Genomic DNA, 21,323 nt, shown 5'->3' with positions numbered 1-21,323 from the left:
CGCGGGCGAGTGGGTGAGCTGGGTAGGCCCAAGGCTATTGTCGCTGCTGCCGTGGCTTTCCCCTTGAGAGCCTAAAGTAATCGCGATAAGATTAAAGAGAAGACGGCGTCGCCCCCATTTCAAGCCCAGTCCTACCCCCTTCCTTCACCCCCAAACAAAACGAAACGCCTCCCCGGCTTCGCACCAGCCTCGGGGCCGCGCGCACGGGCCAGGCGGCCCCGCTTGCTGCCCGGGCGGTGTGAGCGACGCGGCGTGGACTCGGGGAGGGGGGTGGAATCTCAGGGGGCTCTGTCTGCGTGTCGGTGTGTGTCTGTCTCGGGGACTGTGTGTGTCTGTGGCCCGAGCAGGACAGGGAGAAAGACGGCTGGGAGGCCACAGCCAACTCAGTGACTTGCTTAGGGAAAGAGAAAAGCGAACAGAAACCCCCCAAATTAAAAAGAGAACGAAATAGGGAGACAGTGACAGTTAAAAACAAAAACCCGAAAGGCTTTAAAATCCAAGGGAAGGAAAAAATACAAGGGGGAAGAGGGAGGCGGCAGCGGGCCCCACCTGAGGGCTCTGTCTCCTGAATTCCTAAATTCATCCGCACCCTCTGAACGCCACCCTTGAGGCTCCTCTTCAGGGAGAGCAGGAAGGCCTTCCAGTCGACCCGTTTCCCCTCTTGTCCTTGGGTTCGGGCCACTGCGGTGACGCCTCGTGCAGACTGTCCCCGCGGCCAAGGTGGCTGCCTCGCGCCCGCTTGCCTGCCCCAACCTCGTCAAACACCATCCCGCCAACTGCGCATCCGAACCCCTCACCGTTCCAGCTCTCCTCCTGAGCCTCTGCAGCAGCCACGCGGCCCTGAAAGATGCCCTGTCCATGAAATGCCTTTTCACCCGCGAACTCTGCAAACTTCGTCACGTTATCTCTCAACTCTTCCCTTTTTTTCTCTCCTGACACCCCCGCCGGCATTTTCTTCCACCAGCTTTTACCGAACTTTTTGGCACTGCTTTGGATGGGAGTCAATTGCAGTTCACGCAGCTGGCTGCAGAGAAATCTACCCAGCAAGGAAAAGAGGCGCACACAAGTTTGCGGAAGTATCTCTGCATTTCTGTTTGATCCGAAATGGACTCACATCCTGTATGGTGGATGGACTGTATATTGACGATTCCATTCTTCGCGCAGTTTAGACATCTCTGTTGGGATTTTTTGTTTATTTGTTTTTTTTTTTTTAATTTTAAAAGGCACAAACTATATAGATATTAGTTGAATGTTGAGGCTTTAACTTTTTTGGTGTCTTTCTACAACTGTGTTCTGTGACTCAATTGTATCGTGTTAATATCAGTACAGCCCGTCTCCTACGTGACCGTATAATGTTTTTCTCTTCTTGTAGTCTCTATGGTGTGTCTTTATCTAATAATAAGGTTCTCACGGGTTCAATTCCTTTGTGTTTAGAGAGACCACGGTTCAGCCAATGGTATATATTTTTGTTATCAGGTGCATGTCTGTCTGATTTCTTTTTTCTTCTTGTTGGACTATGTTTGTGAACATAAGCGTCATAAGTTATGTTTCAGATTTTCAAATTTATTTATATGTGTTATAATGAATGCTTCTATTTAAAAGGGAAATATTTCTACATGTGCATATAGTTTTCCAAGAGTGTACCATTAACTTGATTGTTGATAATAAAAACAAAAAGCAAGTCTAGCAGTTGAACTATTCTGACTTTTTCTTGATTCATTTTTGCTTGTTTTTAATTAATTAAAATTATATTATGATTATAATGATAAGGGAGAGCAGATGAAATTGTAGAAAATATCTAGAAGCCTCTGCAGCTCTGGAAACCTAGGTAGATTGGAGAATCTAAATTCATGTGGCTAAATTCAGCCAATATAAAATTTAGTGCTTGGGATAGCAGTCAGGATTCTCCTGGTCCATTTTTCTTTCTTTCCCAGCCACAGAGCACAACAGAACAGGAGGCCATTGATAGAAGTATTCAGGTCAGTGCCTGGACTGATATTCTGCGGATCTGGTAGCAGAGAAGGCAAGGTTAAGCAGGATTCTGATCCTCAACTTTGAGAAGGACCTGAAAGCGCTCTGTAGCAGGTGTCTTCAGGACCAGCGGCGTCTGGGGAGGGCCAGACGGTCCCCAGGTGGCCCAGCCACCTTAAGCCCTGAAAACCAGGCCACTGGCAACCAGGAATTACCGGAGGGTCTTTGTGTGAGCCGGGAGAGCAGCTCTGCAATGTTAGTGTTTTTGGAGAGTCCACAGCTGGAGTTAGCCAGCACTTGCCTGGTACCGGGTTGTGTTTCCTATGCATTATCTCACCTACCTCTCAAAATAACATCAGGAAGCAGGTGTAATTCCTATCCTTAGTTTCTTTTAGACAGGTGAGGAAGCTGAGGCGACAGAAAGGTTAACTTGCTCACATGGTCCTAGCATGTGAGTGCTGGGGCCAGTCTTTGAACCCAGGAAATCTGATTCCAGAGCCTGTCCATTAAACTCTGCCAGTGGTTCCCAAAGCGTGGTCCCTGGACCAGCAGACTCAGCATCACCTGGGAATTTATCAGATATACACATTCTTAGACCCCATCTGAGACCTACAGAATCAGAAACTCTGGGAGTGAGATCCAGCCATCTGTATTTTACAAGCCCTATAGAGAATGTGAGAACAACTGAACTACAGTATAATAAATCCAAATGGGAAGTTTCTAGAATCAGAACTACATTGGAAACAGGCCTGTTTGTGTGTGGACACTTCAATGACTCCCTTTTGGAAGGATATAATCATCATCACAGATTCCAGATAGAATCTTGTCTCCTCTTTGGACTGTTTGGCTGGGCCGCCTTCTTCAAGTAGATGCCTGTGTGGATTTCTGGCAATTACCTTCCTGGCTGGACTTTATCAATACATGAGTCAGCTCCCCCTATTTGATGGGAGGCCACAGTCTGCCTTCTCGAGTTTGAGGATTAGCAGCTGATCTGGTTTGAATTTATCAAGGCCTCTCACCTCAAGCATCTAAATATGGGTTGCATCAGATCAGGTAGGTTTCACTTAAAAATTTGAAACCTTTGGGTCTTACTGCACTTCTAACAGTTTTTCTAAAAGACTTTTAAATAGTCTTTTTAAAAAAAATCTGAATCTTAATGACCTTCAGTAAATTCTCCCAGACAACATTACATAAACAGTGGCATTAATTTTGATGGTCTAGAATGCCAGCAATTGCCAGACCCCTTAAATCCCAGTCTTTGATTGTAAATACAACTTAGAAGTTCTGGGAGAGGCAAAAAGAAGGGCTGAAATATACTGACAAAAGAAACGTATTCAAGACCCAGGTAACTCAGTCCTGGACTTGGCCAGAGGAAAATTAGCCTTCCTCTGGCATTGAGGGACAGCAGGTGAGCCTCTGGGCAGATCAGTGGGACAGGCATTCTGCAGAAGGCAAGACCGGGAGGGAGAAAGAAAACAAGCAGCAGAGAGAAGGAAGAAGAGAGGTAGGGAAAGAAGAGAAATAACAAATAACCAAATAAGAGATTTTGGAAACCCCAGAGAGGGTCCTAGAAATCCTTTCAGCTTTGAATAAACTTGGTAAGTTTCCCCAAATTCCCTTCTCCTGGCCTTGACCTGCTTTGAGCACTTTATCAAAGTGCTCAAGGACCAGGGAAACTTTGGAAAATGGCGAGGAAAACATGCTTCCATCTCTCCACTTCTACTATGCATCAGTTTCCCAGAAGATTGTATTTTAAGGGTTCAGAGGCAGCCAGCTTTTAGTATTTCAGATATCAGCTTCTTTTTTACTTCGGGTTGCCTCTGCCTCTGGTCAAAGAAGCCAACTGTTGGGAGGCAAGCTTGTGATCAAATGCAGAATAATGCTCCTGTAACATGAAGGATCCAGTGGCAGGACACTATGTCTCTCGCGTTGTGTCATTTCCTTGGAGCCCTGCACAGTGTGAACAAGCTCACTTTCACTTTTCCTCTTCTAAGGAATTTGCATTTTGGCTCATCAAGGCATCCTTTTTCCTGGCAACTCCGGGACCACATGTGACTTCACAAAACCTGCGTGAACCACTACCAGACGGCCAGCTCTATGCCAAGTCTCCTTCACCATGGCCAAGTACGGGCAACCAGAGAGGGGTTTCAGAGGGGAGCCAGTAATCCAGCAAAAAGTAGCTGTGTATGATCCAGATGCTTCTCTGTGGCCACCTCTTGTCCTTAGGAAGATGGCCTCTGGATAGATAGAGATGGTTCTCAATTCAGGAATTGAGGAACTCTGTGATCTTGGACAGCAAATAATTAATCCCTCTGAGTCTGATTCATCAATCAGAAGTGTGAATAATAGTACAGATTTGTGAAGTTGTTGGGGGACTAAATAAGATGTCCAATAAGTGTCCGGCACAGCAGTTTTCAAATGTTAGACATTACTTTAATATTATTTTATTATGTAACTCCTAGATTCTGTCTTGATCTCCCTAGCTCTGGCCTTAGAAGACTAAAAAGCATTCTCTGCTGTCTCTTAAGTCAATGGCGCAGAATGTGGGAGAATGTGCAAAGATTGGAATTGGAGAACTTTGCTGCGGGTGACAGTTAACAGCCTAGAATCAGCCAAAGGCTGACAAGTAATAACTACTAATATTTATTGAGTGCTTATTATATGCCAGGCACTTTTAAGTTTTGAAGCATTCACTCCTCATATTCAATCCTACTGGAAAAGTGCTATTTCCATTTTTTTCCTTAGGAGGAAACTGAGGCAAATAGGGGTGAGGTAACATGCCCAGGTCACACAGCCTTTGCAGGCTCTGCAAGGGGAAGAATTCATCATAGCCCTGAGGTCCAATACCGCCAGAGCCAGGAGGTGACCTCCTCTTGCAAAAAGACTCCAAAGGGTAGATGAGAGTTAGGAAGGGCATCAGGACAGCAGGATTGGGATGAGAATCCCAACCAGATTCAGAATGAAGTCCAGGGCCTAAAAGGGAGCAGGCTTTAGGATCCCTAGGAGGAGAGAGAATGTTTGCTGCAAGGCAGAATAGCTCATAGTCCCTTTCTGGTAAGTGGATAAGGCAAGGAGTGGCCAGAAGCATGGCATATGGAAGGGGAAAGACCAGTTATATTGATGAACTGCGGAATGTTGGTCGATGGATAGGAATGGATGTCAGGAATAAATGTCAACCTCCAGGCTCATTTATCACCACCATGACAGACAGATGGTGCAAATGGCAAAAGCCTGCCTTAATCCTTGATTTTCAGAAAGCAAAGGACACTGCGAAGACCTGTGACTTCCTCAGGCCAAAGGCAGGTTACCTGAAAACAGTCTGTGACTGTGTCCCCATCCCCACAGTAGACATCTTGGATCATGCTGGTCTTGGCTTAACTCAGGAGTTCTTAACCTTTGGTTCGTGGATAGAATTCAAGGAAGATGAGAAAGGAATACATTTATATTTTCACTCATCTCTACCTGAAATTTATCATTTTTTCGATGATGAGTGTAGGCAACAAAGCCACAGTATTATCAGTAATAGTACCTATGGCTGTCACCAGTGAAATCACAGATACTTTCATTTTGCATTAGACTTTTGGAGACTATCTCAATATGTCATTTGCATTCATCATTAATTTGAAATTATGGTAATTAGTAAACCAAAAACTAAAACTTTGTTATTTAATATATTAATGAAGACACACATACGTGCTTATACATTTTCATAATTTTATTTTAATTGGCTTCTTTGGTAATCCTATGCATTTTATTTGTTGGTTTTTTGGGGGGTTTTTTGTATTTAAAAATGTTATCTTGAGAGGGGTTCATGGGCATCATCAGCTGCCAAAGGTTTTATGGCAAGTGCGCACACAGGTACACGTACACACACATAAGCTAGAAGTTCCTGGCTAATTACCAATAGTAGGGTGTCCCATCCCTCTGCAAAACTCTGACTTTAAGAACCACTCCTCAAGACCACACTGATCATAGCACACACCCTCTTCCAACAACACAAGAGATGACTCTGCAAATGGACATCACCAGATGGTCAATATCAAAATCAGATTGATTATATTCTTTGCAGTGGAAGATGGAGAAGCTCTATACAGTCAGCAAAAACAAGACATGGAGGCGACTGTGACTCAGATCATGAGTTCCTTATTGCAAAATTCAGGCTTAAATTGAAGAAAGTAGGAAGAAGAAAACACTTGAGCATTTAGGTATGACCTAAATGAAATCCCTTATGATTATACGGTGGAGGTGATGAATAGATTCAAGGGATTAGATCTGGTAGACAGACTGCCTGAAGAACTATGGATGGAGGTTCATAACATTGTACAGGAGGCAGTTACCAAAACCATCCCCAAGAAAAAGAAATGCAAGAAGGCAAAGTGGTTGTCTGAGGAGGCCTTACAAAGAGCTGAGAAAAGAAGAGAAGTAAAAGGCAAAGGAGAAGGGGAAACATATACTCAGCTGAATGCAGAGTTCCGGAGAATAGCAAGGAGAGATAAGAAAGCCTTCTTAAACGAACAGTGGAAAGAAATAGAGGAAAACAGTAGAACGGAAAAGACTAGAGATCTCTTCAAGAAAATTAGAGATACCAAGGGAACATTTCATGCAAAGATGGGCACAATAATGGACAGAAACAGCAAGGACCTAAGAGAAGCAGAAGAGATTAAGAAGAGATGGCAAGACTACACAGAAAAACTGTACAAAATAGGTCTTAATGACCCGGATAACCACGATGGTGTGGTCACTCACCTAGAGCCAGACATTCTGGAGTGTGCAGTCAAGAGGGCCTTAGGAAGCATTACTACGAACAAAGCTAGTGGAAGTGACAGAATTCCAGCTGAGCTATTTCAAATCCTAAAAGATGATGCTGCTAGGAAAATTCGGCAGTGGTCACAGTTCTAGAAAAGGTAAGTTTTCATTCCAATCTCAAAGAAAGGCAGTGACAAAGAATGTTCAAACTACTCCACAATTGAGCTTATTTCATATGCTGGCAAAGTAACGCTCAAATACCTACAAGCTAGCCTTCATCAGTATGTGAGCTGAGAGCTTCAGGATGTACAAGCTAGATTTAGAAAAGGCAGAGGAACCATAGATCAAATTGCCAACATCTGTTGGATCATAGAAAAAGCAAGGGAATTCTAGAAAAACATCTACTTCTGCTTCATTGACTTTGCGAAAGCTTTTGTCTGTGTGGATCACAGCAAACTCTGTGAAACTGTGTGGATCACAGCAAACTCTTTCTCCTTAAGAAAATTCTTAAGGAGATGGGAATAACAGGCCAGCTTACTTCTTCCTGAGAAACCTGTAAGCAGGTCAAGAAGAAACAGAACTGGACATGGAACAACGGACTGGTTCAAAATTGGGAAAAGAGTTTGTCAAGGCTGTATATTGTCACCCTGCTTATTCAACTTATATGCAGAGTACATCATGCAAAATGCCAGGCTGGGTGAATCACAAGCTGGAATCAAGACCAGGAGAAATATCAATAACCTCAGATATGCAGATGATGGCAGGGCTTCCCTGGCAGCTCAAATGGTAAAGAATCTGCCTGCCATGAAGAATACCCGGGTTCAACCTCTAGTTCAGGAAGATCCCCTGGAGAAGGGGATGGCAACCCACTCCAGTATTCTTGCCTGGAGAATTCCATGGACAGGGGAGCCTGGTGGGCTACAGTCCATCAGTCACAGTCTGACACAACTGAGCAACTAAGAGGCGGCATGCCAATGACACCACCCTGACGGCAGAAAGTGAAGAGGAACTGAAGATCTCTTAATGAGGGCGAAAGAGGAGAGTGAAAAAGCTGGCTTAAAGCTCAACATCAAAAAACTAACATTATGGCATCCAGTCCCATCACTTCATGGCAAATAGATGGGATAAAAGTGAAAACAGTGGCAGATTTTATTTTCTTAGCTCCAAAATCACTGTGGATGGTGACTTCAGCCTTGAAATTAAAAGATGCTTGCTTCTTGGAAGGAAAGCTATGACAAACCTAGACAGCATATTAAAAAAACAGAGACATCACTTTACTGACAAAAGTCCTTATAGTCAAGGCTATGGCTTTTCCAGTAGTCATGTACAGATGAGGGAGCTGGACCATAAAGAAGGCTGAGAGCTTCCAAGAACTGATGCTTTTGAATTGTGGTGCTGGAGAAGATTGTTGAGAATCCCTTGGTCAGCAAGAAGATCAAACCAGTCATTCCTAAAGGAAATCAACCCTGAATATTCATTGGAAGGCATTGATGCCGAAGCTGAAGCTCCAATGCTTTGGCCACCTGATGCGAAGAGACCCTGATGCTGGGAAAGACTGAAAGCAGGAGGAGGAAGGGGTGACAGAGGACGAGATGGTTGGATGGCATCATCGACTCAATGGACATGAGTTTGAGCAAACTCCAGGACACAGTAAAGGACAGGGATGCCTGGTGTGCTGCAGTCCATGGGGTCTCAAAGAGACGGACATGACTTAGCGACTGAACAATAACAACCTCAAGACCAGAGCATCAGATGCCCCTTCAAGGGACAAAAGAGAATGAAACAAGCCCCCAGAGCTGAACAAAGAAAGTTCCAGAATTTTACCCACCACTGCTGGGTGGATGTGGCAGCATGGGAGAGTAGGAGGTGATTCAGAGTTTTCAGCAGGACTTGAACATCCTCATGATACGTACTATCTGCATGGGCCAGGTACTGTTCTGAGTACACCACAGAGCAGCCCCCATTCTAAAGATGGTGCTTTCCTTCTGTCACACTACTGAAATCCAAAGCCACTTGGTCACATGTTCAAGTCACACTACTAATAAGGGTAGAATCAGGATTCAACCCACAGACCTATCTCTTAGCCAATATGCTAAAAAACTTTTTAAAAAACGAGAAAAGGAATTCTTCATTTGCCCAGTTATCACTCACGGCATCTTATGTCTGAACCTGAAGCTATTTATTTTGTTAAAATACCCCAAGGCCAAGTGATTGAACAAGGATGTTACTTTAGTCTCATGTTTTATGTCAAAGACCTCCCTCTGGGGAAAGTCATACAACAAGGGGGAAATAAAGGTTTCTTACCTGGACATAATTTCATTAGGGAACCAAGTGGATGGCTGTTTGCTATTTGTTCTCCAATGATTTAAGCGGCAATTCTCTGAACAGGAAGAGCCTGAGTGTAGAACTTAATTTCTTTAAGGCCCTCGTGGCATGGCTACCTCGGGCAAAAGTGGAGTGTAAACCTGATTTGTCTGAGGCAGATGATGTTGTGCTTTTGGAGTATTTGGTATGTGTTAGATATTTGGCTGTTTTGCACTTATTATGTATTACAATCTTTCAAAATTCCTAAGCTAGATATTATTATTCTCATTTTACAGGTAAAAAAAAAAAAAAAAAATCCAAGTAACAGAGAGGCCAAGCAACTTGCTTAAGATCTCAGAGCTGGTAAGTGCCAGACCTGAGCTCTAAATCCATGTCTTTTTGATCCCAAAGCCCCAGTCTATCTCTAAGAGGTCCCAGAGTCCAGAAAAGTCACTGAGGCAACAGCCTAGAACCCAGCACTGCCCTTAACCTGCCTGCTGATGGCCTAAGCCAATCTTAAAGATAGAGGGGATTATGAAAATGTTCTGGAATTTATAGTGTTGAGGGCTATAGAAATTTGTGAATATACTAAACCCCACCAAATTGTATACTTTAAAAGAGTGAATTTTATGTGAATCATATCTCAATTTTTTACTGAATAGATTTGACATGTAGCATTGCATAAATTTAAGGTCTACAACTGTGTTACTTTGATGCATTTATGTATTGTATTATGATTGCTGATGCAGCAAAATTTATTGCTTTCTATAATTATAGTACATTATTATCTATATCCATTATACCATGCATTAGATCTCTATGACTCATTCACTATTCTTTACAAGTTTGTACACTTGAAGAGTATGACTCCTATCTGCCCCCATTCCCTAGTCACCACCGTTTCACTCTGCTTTTAATGGCTTTTTCTTTTTTAGATTTCATATACAAGTGATGTCACACAGCACTTGTCTTTTCTGTCTGACTTGTCTTGCTTAGCTCAATGTGCCTAAGGTCTACCCAAGTTGTCACAAATGGGGGGATATACTCCTTTCTCATAGCTGAATAATCTGTTGCATATATGTCCCACATCTTTTCTGTACATTTACCCATTGATGGGCATTTGGGTTTTTTCTTTATCATGGCTATCGTGAATAATGCTGCAATAAACACAGGAGTGCATATACCTGGTCAAAATTCTGTTTTAATTTCTTTTGGGTGTATGCCTAGAAGTGGAACTTCTAGATCATATGGTAGACTTGTTTTTAATATTTTGAGAACCCTCCTTATTTTCAATACATTCCCGCTGCACATTTTCCTTTTCACCACATCTTTGCCAGCACTTGTTGTCTCATGTCTTCTTAATGACAGCCATTCTAACTGTTTGAGGTAATATCTCATTGTGGTTTTGATTTGCATTTCTCTGATGCTTGGAGATCTTGAGCGTCTTTTCACATGTTTATTGTCTATTTTGATGTCCTCTTTGGGAAAAAGAAAGCATTTTTAGTTCTTCTGCCCTTTGTAAAATCAGATTGTTTGGAGGGTTTTTTTGTTTGTTTGTTATTAAGTTGACTGAATTCTTTATATATTTTGGATAATAACCCTTTATCTGATACATGATTTACAAAAATTTTTCCCATTCTATCGATTGTATTTTCATTCTGTTAACTGTTTCCTTTGCTGTGTGGAGGATCCTGAGTTTGACATAGTCCTGTGTTTTTGATTTTTGCTTTAGTTGCTTGTGCTTTGGCCATCAGATTCACCAAAATCAGTATAAGTGAGTTTCTTTCCTACATTTTCTTCTAGGAGTTTTATGGTATCAAGCCTTATGCTGAAGTCCTTGATCAATTTCAGCTTTGTGAATGGTGTGAGAAAGGGGTCCAATTTCATTGTTCTGCATGTGTTTCTCCAGTTTCCCAGCACAATTTGTTGCAGAGACTGCTCTCTCTCTCAGGCATTCTTGGCTCCCTTCTCAAATATTAGTGGGTTGTATATGTTGAGACTTAATTCTGGTTGATGTGTCTATTTTTGTGTTGGTACCAAACTGTTTTTATTATTATGGTTTCGTAGTGTAGTTTGAAATCCTGAAGCATGATACCTCTGGCTTTTTCTTTCCTCAAAAAGAAATTTTTTTTAAAGCAGAGAGTAATACAGGAAACCCATGTGAAGTCTCCATCTATGATGTCCTTGATTTTTTGCAGGTATAATTCGTATACATCTTTATCATAGTCTTAAACCACAGCAACATGAATTAACAGGAGTGGGGAGAGAGTGAAAAATATTACCGTTTTCTTAAGCAATTGTCCTTTTCCTAGGCTAATGGATGTATGTTCTCCAGTACTGATTTTAAAACAAAGTGGGCAAAAGACCCTTAAGGTGAAGCCTTAAGTTAAGTGCTAAGTGCTAAGTGAAGTCGCTCAGTCGTGTCCCACTCTGCGACCCCATGGACTGTAGCCCACCAGGCTTCTCCGTCCATGGGATTTTTCCAGGCAAGAGTACTGGAGTGGGTTGCCATTTCCTTCTCCAGGAGATCTTCCAGACCCAGGGATTGAACCTGGGTCTCCCGCATGGTAGGCAGGCGCTTTCCCGTCTGAGCCACCAGGGAAGCCTCAGGTGAAGCCTTACATTGTAATATTTTAAAAATTTTAATTAAATTAACTTATTTATTTTTGGCCATGCTGGGTCTTTGTTGCCGAACGTGGGCTTTCTCTAGTTGTGGCGGAGCACAGGCTCTAGGCGTGGGGGGCTCAGTAGTTGCAGCACACAGCTTAGTGTCCGACCACACGTGGAATCTTCCCAGACCAGGGCTCGAACCTGTGTCCCCTGCACTGCAGGCAACCATCCCTATACTTAACTGTATGTTCAAAAAATCATGCATGGATAGTTCTTTCTAGGGGCACTGTGGCCTGCTGTTGAAGGAAAGGAAGTTAAATTTAGAGGATATTTGAAAATGTCTGAGGGCATTCATTCACTTATGTTGAGATTTTCTTCAAGTTCATGGAAACACTTTAAGCAAATCATTTCTTGAAAATTCTCAAAAGCCTAAATTTTAGGTGCACACTTACCAGCGTAAGTCAGGGTAGTTCACCTAGAAAGTTGTTTCACGTTTTGTTGTAACATCTTTTGAGAAGTATGGATGAGCTAGTGTATGAGTTTGCAAGAAGACATAAGTTGCCATTTTGAGGGCTTGATTTTCTGGTCTTAAGACATTTGGGTCTTTTTGTCAACCCAGGATTGTCCTGCTCAGAAAGTGTCTACTTAAAAGGAGAGAACCACATCCAGATGATAGTCCTGTAGTTACATTTTTTTTTTTTCTTGGTGGGACATCCTTCGGCACTGTTAAGACTAGGATTGTTTAGGACTAGTTTCCATGTCATTACACTTACTGTTGAGAAAGTAGTCTGTGATAAGTAATAGAACCATATCTGAATAATTCAGTGATTTCAAAGTTTTAAAAAATGTCATAAGTAATACAACACGCACAAGGTAGAAATTCAAATGAATTAAGCCTTATTCAATGAAAAGTTTATCTTCTTCCTACCTCTGTCCCCTCAAAGTAACCAGACTTAGTAGTTTAATTTGTATCTTTCTTAAGAAGGTCAATATACATAAGCACACAAAAGCTATTCCATTATACTTAATTTCTGTACTTTTTTTTTAAACTTAAGGTATATCCTGAAGGTCATTCCCTATCAAAACCTGTTGATCTGCTCTATTTTTTAATGGTTTCATAGTATTTGGGTTCCAAAAAGGAATGCAACATGGTTCCTACATGCCTAATGCCTGGAATGGAAAGAAAGAATGTGACAATAGACTGCTAATGGCTGCTCATAAACATTTTCCTCTTCGTCCGTTAATGAAGGAATCCCCTTGACTTTTTGACTGGCTGGGGCATGGTCATTCAGATTGAAACTCCATTTCCCAGGCCCCCTTGAACCTTGGCATGGCCATGTACCCAAGTTCTTGTCAATGAGATGAGATCAGAAGGGATCTGTGCCAAAGCTGCTTGCTCTCAACTTCTTCCCCTTTTGCTGTGGGGATAGAATGGAGAAACAGAAGCTGTCTGAGCCCAGGGACCACTTCTTAGAGTGGAACCCATCCTTGTCATCCTCTACCAACTCTCACAGAGAAATACATAAACTGTTCCACCAGCTATTCTTTGATCTGTGTTAAACAACGGAACCACTCTCTTGACAAATATGAGTTGTCCTTGAAGAGTTGATATTTTGTGCTAAATGTTGAGCAGTATAGTGTAGTATAGTGTCAGTCGCTCAGTCGTGTCCGACTCTGCGACCCCATGGACTTCAGCCCTCCAAGCTCCTCTGTCCATGGGATTTCCCAGGCAAGAATACTGGAGTGGGTTGCCATTCCCTTCTCCAGAGGATCTTCTGGACCCAGGGATCAAACCCAGGTCTCTCGCATAGGAGGCAGATTCTTTACCATCTGAGCCACCGGGCAAGCCAGGATTCAGCAGATGGACTGCGGTGTGAGAATGGCTTTCCAGGCCATTACATGTACAAGATTGGAGAAATGTATGCTTTCTAAAAAGAGCCAGGAAATGGCAGATGGGTTAGGTAATCCAGGTTTGCTGTCATCGGAGTCCATAATTGTTTCACAGTACCATTAGTATGGTATTCATTTAAGGTTTTTATCCTCCTGGAAAATGTTGATGGACTTGGGCATCATCCACACGCATTGCCTAATTTGTTTGTCATTTACAGGGAAATCCAAGAACAGGTTTTTTCCAATAGAATGGCTTGAAAACCAGTCCTAACCAATCCTAATGCTAATTGTGCTGAAGGATAGTCCTCCAAAGGGAAAGTAACCACAGGGCTACTATTTAAGTATGGGTCTCTCCTTCTGTGTAGAAACATTTTGAGCAAAACATTCTGAATTGTCTTAAGGTTAAAAAATCAGTTCCTGTAAATAAATAAATAATAAACCTTGAAAAAAAAGACACATAAAAAATCAGTTCCTCAAAATGCAACTTGTGTCTTCTTGCAAAAAACATGTATACAAGCATAATCTATACATCTCAAAACATCTTACATGGAAACATGAAACAACCTTCCCAAGAACTTGATTAGGTACCCAGTCAATAACCTCCTTGCAGCAGGTCTAGAAACATGTTTTACCTTCACGAAAATGGAACCCTACTACTAACAGCCAATAATAATAATAATAGTAATAATAAAACTAATTGGGAAAAAAATAATAATTAAAAAAAAAGTCAAGCATATTTGACCACAAAAATAACTATAATAATAATAGTAATATAAAACAACTTCTCTTCAGGGCTTATCATATGCAGGAAACGTGCTAACCACTTTACATGCAGTACCTCACTTATCCTGACAACAGCCTCATGAGGTGAGTACTATGATTATGCCCATTTTAGAGATAAGGAAACCAGGACTCAAAAGAGATTAAATATCGTGCTCAAGTTCCCACAACTGGTAAGCAGCAGGACTGTAATTTGATTCAAGGAAGATCCCCTGCAGAAGGGAAAGACAACCCACCCCCTTAGTCTTGCCTGGGAAATTCCATGGACAGAGGAGCCTGGTGGGCTATAGTCCATGGGGTTGCAAAAGAGTTGGGCACAACTTAGTGACTACACAACAGAACAACAGGTCAGCCTGACTCCGGAGACCACTCTGCTCTACTGCACCTGGTTATGCATAGCACGCTATGTTCACTCAGGCATCAGAGCATAAAGGATTCCTCTCGAAGGATCCCTTACCTGTACAGGTCTTAGCTGGGCACAAGTCCGTATTTGTGCACAGTTTTCTGTGTGATTAAATATTTGAGAGCATTTCTGTCCTGTGCGTTCTAAACTACATCCTTCTGCCAGCTAATGCTTACTGAGGGCTGACCTCTGCCCGGTGATTACTCGGCCCAAGGAGTTGGAGGAGGAAGGCTTCCATGATGCTCTGGGAGTGGACAAGAGCCTGTGGGATCTACCTCGGATGCTGTTCTCCCTGACCATCACTTCTCTTTCAAGCAGCTTTCCTTAGAGTCCAATTCACAAGAGCATAACCAGAAGCAGCCATATGGGCTTGAGTTTAGGAGGTGGCCCCCAAAAGACAAAGATTACATCATTAGGCCTTCCTTTATGACTTTTTTATAGGAGTAGAGAGTCAGTGTCTCTTCCCCAGCTCAGTGCCCGTATGGCCATTTCATTTTGGTAAGTATGCAGTGGGCTGATTCAGGGTTGCCAGCACTTTAATCTGAGCCTGAGGATGTGTTGCAGGTGATAAATGGATTGTACTTAACCAAAGCCCAACAGGGTCCCAAGAAACTAAATGATGCCAGAATCTGCTGTTCTGTCCAGTTGCATCAGAGAATGAGTTATTTCAGTTAGCTCTCACAGCAACCTTAGTTTGAGTGCTAAGTTGCTTCACTTGGGTCCCACTCTTTGTGACCCTATGAACTGTAGCCTGCCAGGCTCCTTTGTCCGTGGGATTCTCCAGGCAAGAACACTGGAGTGGGTTGCCATGTCCTCCTCCAGAGGATCTTCTTGACCCAGGGGTCAAACCAGCATCTCTTAACAGCTCCTGCGTTGACAGGTTGGCTCTTTGCCACCAGCACCACCTTATTGTTATTGTTCAGTTGCTCAGTTGTGTCTGACTTTGTGACCCCATGGACTCCATGCAGCACACCAGGCTTCCCTGTCCTTCACAGTCTCCTGGAGTTTGCTCAAACTCATGTCCATTGAGTCGATGATGCCGTCCAATCATCTTATCCTCTGTCAACTATCTTCTCCTCACGTGCTTAATATTTCCCAGCATCAGGGTCTTTTCCAGTGAGTCAGCTCTTTGCATCAGGTGGCCAAAGCGTTGGAGCTTCAGTTTCAGCATCAGTCCTTCCAACGAATATTCCGGGTTGATTTCCTTTAGGACTGTCACTTGGGGAACCTTATAGATAGGTTTTATTATTCCCATTTTCCAGATGTATAAACACAGGCTTGGAGGGGCATGCAAAATCTGTAGGAGATTGCTTCAGGAACAAGTGGTGAAAACTTACCATTCAAAACCCCATGCACTTTATTCAGTGTTTCTGCTGCCTCCACTGAACCTAGGTTTGGAATGGAAAAACCACGCAAATGACTCACTCACTGGAGGAATATATGACGTTCTTTGCCCTACTCCTTTTGACTTGTTTAAGGAAAAGTGAAACTGAAATTCGCTTAGTGGTGTCCGACTCTTTGTGACCTCGTGGACTATACAGTCCATGGAATTCTCCAGGCCAGAATACTGGAGTGGGTAGCCTTTTCTTTCTCCAGGGGATCTTCCCAACCCGGCGATCGAACTCAGGTCTCCTGCCTAGCAGGCAGATTCTTTACCAGCTGAGCCACAAAGGAAGCCCATTTGAAGGAAGGAAAACATGAAAATACCCTTGACCTCCAGCCCCAGGTACTGCTGGGTGCAGAAACACATTCTGAGCCTGGTTGTTACTGCTTGTTGCTGAACAAGAGCCTTGCAGGAGTTAAGCTTCAGCTCAGAGGCTGCTCAGACCTGGAGGAGCCAGGCCAGACCCCAGAGTGTCAGAACGATCGGCCTTTTCCCTGCAGCAGGATCATTTCCAACCACAGTCAGGGGCGGCCCGGCCGAGGCATTAGCAAGCCTGCAGCATCAGAATGGCCAGATCAATTCGCAGAAGCACTTCTAAGAGAAACAAATCAATAAGTTCCTTCCCCTAAAGATTGATAACATCATCAGGAAGCAACAGATGCATTTTAGGGCACAATACATGGTGCAGGGGAGGTGAGCTCCCTGCGCTACCCTTCTGTCTCTACAAGAGCAATTGTAAATCAGCAGCTGAGCATCAGTGCCCGCGGCACCTGTCACAACAATAAAAGCTGCCAGTCTCCATGCACTTGGCAGGTTTCAAGGTGCCATCACATGCCTTGTCTCTTTTGATTAAGACCCTATAAGGGGAATGTTACCGTCCCCATTTCACGGATGACATTCGGTAAGATTAAACTGCCTAACCGGCTTAGAGCTGGTTATTTATGACCAAGCCAAGACTTGAATCTTCTGCCTTGCTACCTCATGTTCTGCTTACTTGTCTAATGTTCCCCAAATTTCAGTCACTTTTTACCACCTTCACAATTTTTGATACATCAGAGAACCTCCTGTGTAATTTTTCTGTGTCTTTTAACTACCTAGTTTTCTTTATCTAAATAAACTTATAGAAAGGGAATTTCCTATCACTCTTTTAAATAATAACAGCATGACTTACTAGAAATAGAAAGCATTAAAAACTGCAAGATTTTTAAAGGAAAAAGACCACGGCTGCTTGTGCCTCAGCTTCACCAGCGGCACACACACCTTACTTTGAGAATACAATAATATCCTTTAGACTTTTATGAGAAATATGCATGGAGTAATTTTAAGTTTGAAAGTCCTGTACATGAACTCTATTTAGATGAGCTGTGTTATTTTTTTGTCAAAATTGATAGAAGAAAGTTCACTTTATCTCTAGAGGGATAAAAGATTTAAGGTTTTAGGGCAAATAAAGGTTTTGTCTCCTCTCTCGCTTCCAGAGGGCTTACCCCTGGTCACTGACCAGGGGAATGGAGGTGTTAAAAAGGGTAAATAAACCAAGATGGGTTTCCTGAAACCTGAAGAATAGAGGTGAAAAATTCCAAATAATACTTTGTAAACAAGTAAAAATCAGGTCAGTGTTTCAGTGTTCTGCATGTACAAAAGAGGAATTAACTAACCTTCTAATTAAAATATCAAGAAAAGAGCAAGAATTGAATGGAAAAGTATCTAACTTCTCCCCAGACGTTAAACTGTCATTTAAACTTGTTTAAGACCCATTTAAATCCTATTGCCTGTCCTGACTCCTAAGTGCTCTCCCCTACCTGTCCTCAGAAATGGATCAACTTCCACCCCTCGCATTAGCTGGGCCTCCCTTTAATTTAAAGGACCTGGCTTTCATCCTCACTGAAGTGGTTTGAGCTCATTCCCCTCCCCCAAGACCCCAGTGATGACCTGAGCTAGCTAATGGTCTTCTATTCGATGCCTCCCTTCCAGGCTGGGCTTCCCTGGTGCCTCAGATGGTGAAGAATCTACCTGTAATGCGGGAGACCCAGGTGTGAACCCCAGGTCAGGGAGACCCTCTGGAGAAGGGAAGGGCAACACAGTCCAGCGTGCTTACCTGGAGAATCCCATGGACAGAGGAGCCTGGCGGGCTACAGTCCATGGAGTTGCAAAGAGTTGGACAGGACTCTCTTCCCCTAATCTTCTAAATGTTACTCCCCAAAACATCTAATTTAAGAGGACATGTTTTATTTGTAACATTAGAACCTAACGCTTGATTACTGTCCCTCCTTTTTCTCTAATGATTTCTTTCCACCACTTAGACTTCTCTGACAAAGTCCAGAAGACACTCAATGAACACTTGCCGATGGATCTGTAGAGAAGAGGGGTATTTTGCACCTCTGAGCAATACTAAAGAAATGCAGAAAAATCGTTTGCTGATTCATGAATTATGTATGGATTTCTACTTCTCTTCTGAAAGGTAATTCTTCAAAAACAAAGCTTACTCATCTATTACTTCCTTTTAGTAAGTGAAAATGTTGACTGAAATTTGGTTCTTGGTGTGAAACAGAAGACTTTAGAAATTCAAATATACATTTAAGAAAGCATACATTTTCATCTATTAGCTGACAGTGACTAAAGTAGAAGGCTCTTCTTAGAGCAATTACCAGTTTGAAGAGAAGTTTAAACTTCAGCATAATTCATGAGCTGGTTCATTTTTCTTCAAGCATCAGTCTGGTTTTGGTATGAAATCAGCCAACACATGCCTTAAGTACATTCTACTTTACACTGTCTTTGCCTCACAAAGCCCATATTTCATTGTAAATCCACTCTCACTCCACAAATGCTAAGTGTCGATTCTGGGCCAGGCATATTCTGAAAGACTGGGTCATTTGACACAAATGGTTGGCATCTCCAATATCACAGATCTTTGCTTTAATTCAGGCATAATCTGAAATGTTTAGTATAGATGATTTTGTAAATTATATTATAGAAACTATGCAATATGCATCGAAAATTATGTACATCTGTCACCTTCTTTTGTTCCTCTCGACCACAAATAGCAGTCCTCCACATCTGTATCCTGCTTCACATTAATAATTTCATCACACAAGAAATCCTGCTGAATTCCTGCTTTTCGTGTGGAAAATCAGGAATCACACACAATCAGTACATGTATTATATATACTTGTATTATATACATATACATCACACACAAATCAGTACATGTATTATATATACTTGTATTATATACATATACATATATATGTATACATACATATACATATATTATATATACATGTATACATAAAATATATATGCTTACAAAATCACTGCAGATGGTGACTGCAGCCATGAAATTAAAAGATGCTTGCTCCTTGGAAGAAAAGCTATGACTAACGTAGACAGCATATTAAAAAGCAGAGACATTACTTTACCAACAAAGGTCCATCTAGTCAAAGCTATGATTTTTCCAATAGTCATGTATGGATGTGAGAGTTGGCCTATAAAGAAAGCTGAGCACCAAAGAATTGATGCTTTCGAACTGTGGTGTTGGAGATGGCTCTTGAGAGTCCCTTGGACTGCAAGGAGATCAAACCAGTCAATCCTAAAGGAAATCAGTCCTGAATGTTCATTGGAAGGACTGATGCTGAAGCTGAAACTCCAATACTTTCACCATCTGATGCGAAGAGCTGACTCATTGGAAAAGACCCTGATGCTGGGAAGGATTGAAAGTGGGAGGAGAAGGGGACAACAGAGGAAGAGATGGTTGGATGGCATCATCGACTTGATGGACATGAGTCTGAGTAAGCTCTGGGAGTTGGTGATAGACAGGGATGCCTGGCGTGCTGCAGTCCATGGGGTCGCAAAGAGTTGGACACGACTGAGCGACTGAGCTGAACTGAACTGAACTGAACTGTATATTAATGTAACCTGATGGTGGTCCCACTACAAATTCCGGTGCGAGTGAGTACAGGGTTGGGGGATGAATAGGTGCAGAAGCGTGGTGAAGACAGAGAACAAGCGAGGAGAAGGAAATGAAAGAAACATGGGGACTTCCCTAACGGTGCGGTCCCTAAGACTCCACGCTCCAAAGACAGGAGGCCCAGGTTTGATCCCTGGTCAGGGAACTGGGTCCCACATGCTGCAACTAAAGTTCTCACATGCCACAACCAAAAAAAAAAAATCCCACTTGCTTCACAAAGATCAAAGAACCTGCATGCTGCAGTGAAGACCCAGTGCAGCCAAATAAATGAATAAATACTTTTTAAAAATTAAAAAAGAAACATGAATTTGCTTTTATTCATGCCTGCTGCCATGCCTGGCATCCAGCATACCCTCGTTCATTCACCCCTCATAGTACTTTGTGATAAATATTATCTCTCATTTTACAGCTGTGGAGATGGACTCTACAGATTGTAATCAGGGAAGCAGTCTACAAACCTGGTTTTCCCACTATTCTAAGCGAGTACCAGGGCCTTCTGGCCCCAAATCCAGTGTTCGTCCCACTCTATCACACCTGTAACCCATCAGGAAAAAGGGTTTGATGGTTGGAAGACTTGGGTGGGCTGCCAATTAGATGAAGTCTGGTTTTTCCAGTTGTTGGTTTCTTAAAGTCTTGTCTGCATTGTTTAGGACACATAACTTGGGCCTCTCTTCCCATGAGCTCAGATTCTTTCTTCTCTGGCAAAATGAACATCGCCCACAGGGGTCATATTCACTCATATTATGGGTCATGGAAATCTGACTCAACTTCAGGTTTTCTGTCCCTAAAGCAAGATTTCCAAAGGAAAATAAAGATGAGGTTCAGTAACCTCTGTCTGTTGCAGAGGTTTTTATTTTGGAGTGGCTTCAGTGACTGAAGAAGGCCACTGGATGTTAGACTTCTGGTCAGGGGTAATATTCAAATTATCAACAATCAGCATCAATTAAATGGGTTATTCAATAGAGAGGGTCCCAGCACTTCATGGCAAACAGATGGAGAAAAAGTAGAAACAGTGACAGATTTTCTTCTCTTGGGCTCTAAAATCACTGTGGACAGTGACTGTAGCCATGAAAATAAAAGACGCTTGCTCCTTGGAAGAAAAGTTATGACCAACCTAGACAGCGTAGTAAAAGGCAGAGATATCACTTTGCTGACAAAGGTCCATATAGTCAAAGTTATGGTTTTACCAGTAGTCATGTACGTATGTGAGAGTTGGACTACAGAGAAGGCTGAGTGCCAAAGAATTGATGTTTTCAAATTGTGATGCTAAA

The sequence above is a fragment of the Dama dama genome, chromosome 17, assembly GCF_033118175.1.
Source record: "Dama dama isolate Ldn47 chromosome 17, ASM3311817v1, whole genome shotgun sequence".
Lineage (NCBI taxonomy): Eukaryota > Metazoa > Chordata > Mammalia > Artiodactyla > Cervidae > Dama > Dama dama.
The sequence above is the reverse complement of the archived record's forward strand: the minus strand, read 5'-3'. Positions refer to the sequence as shown.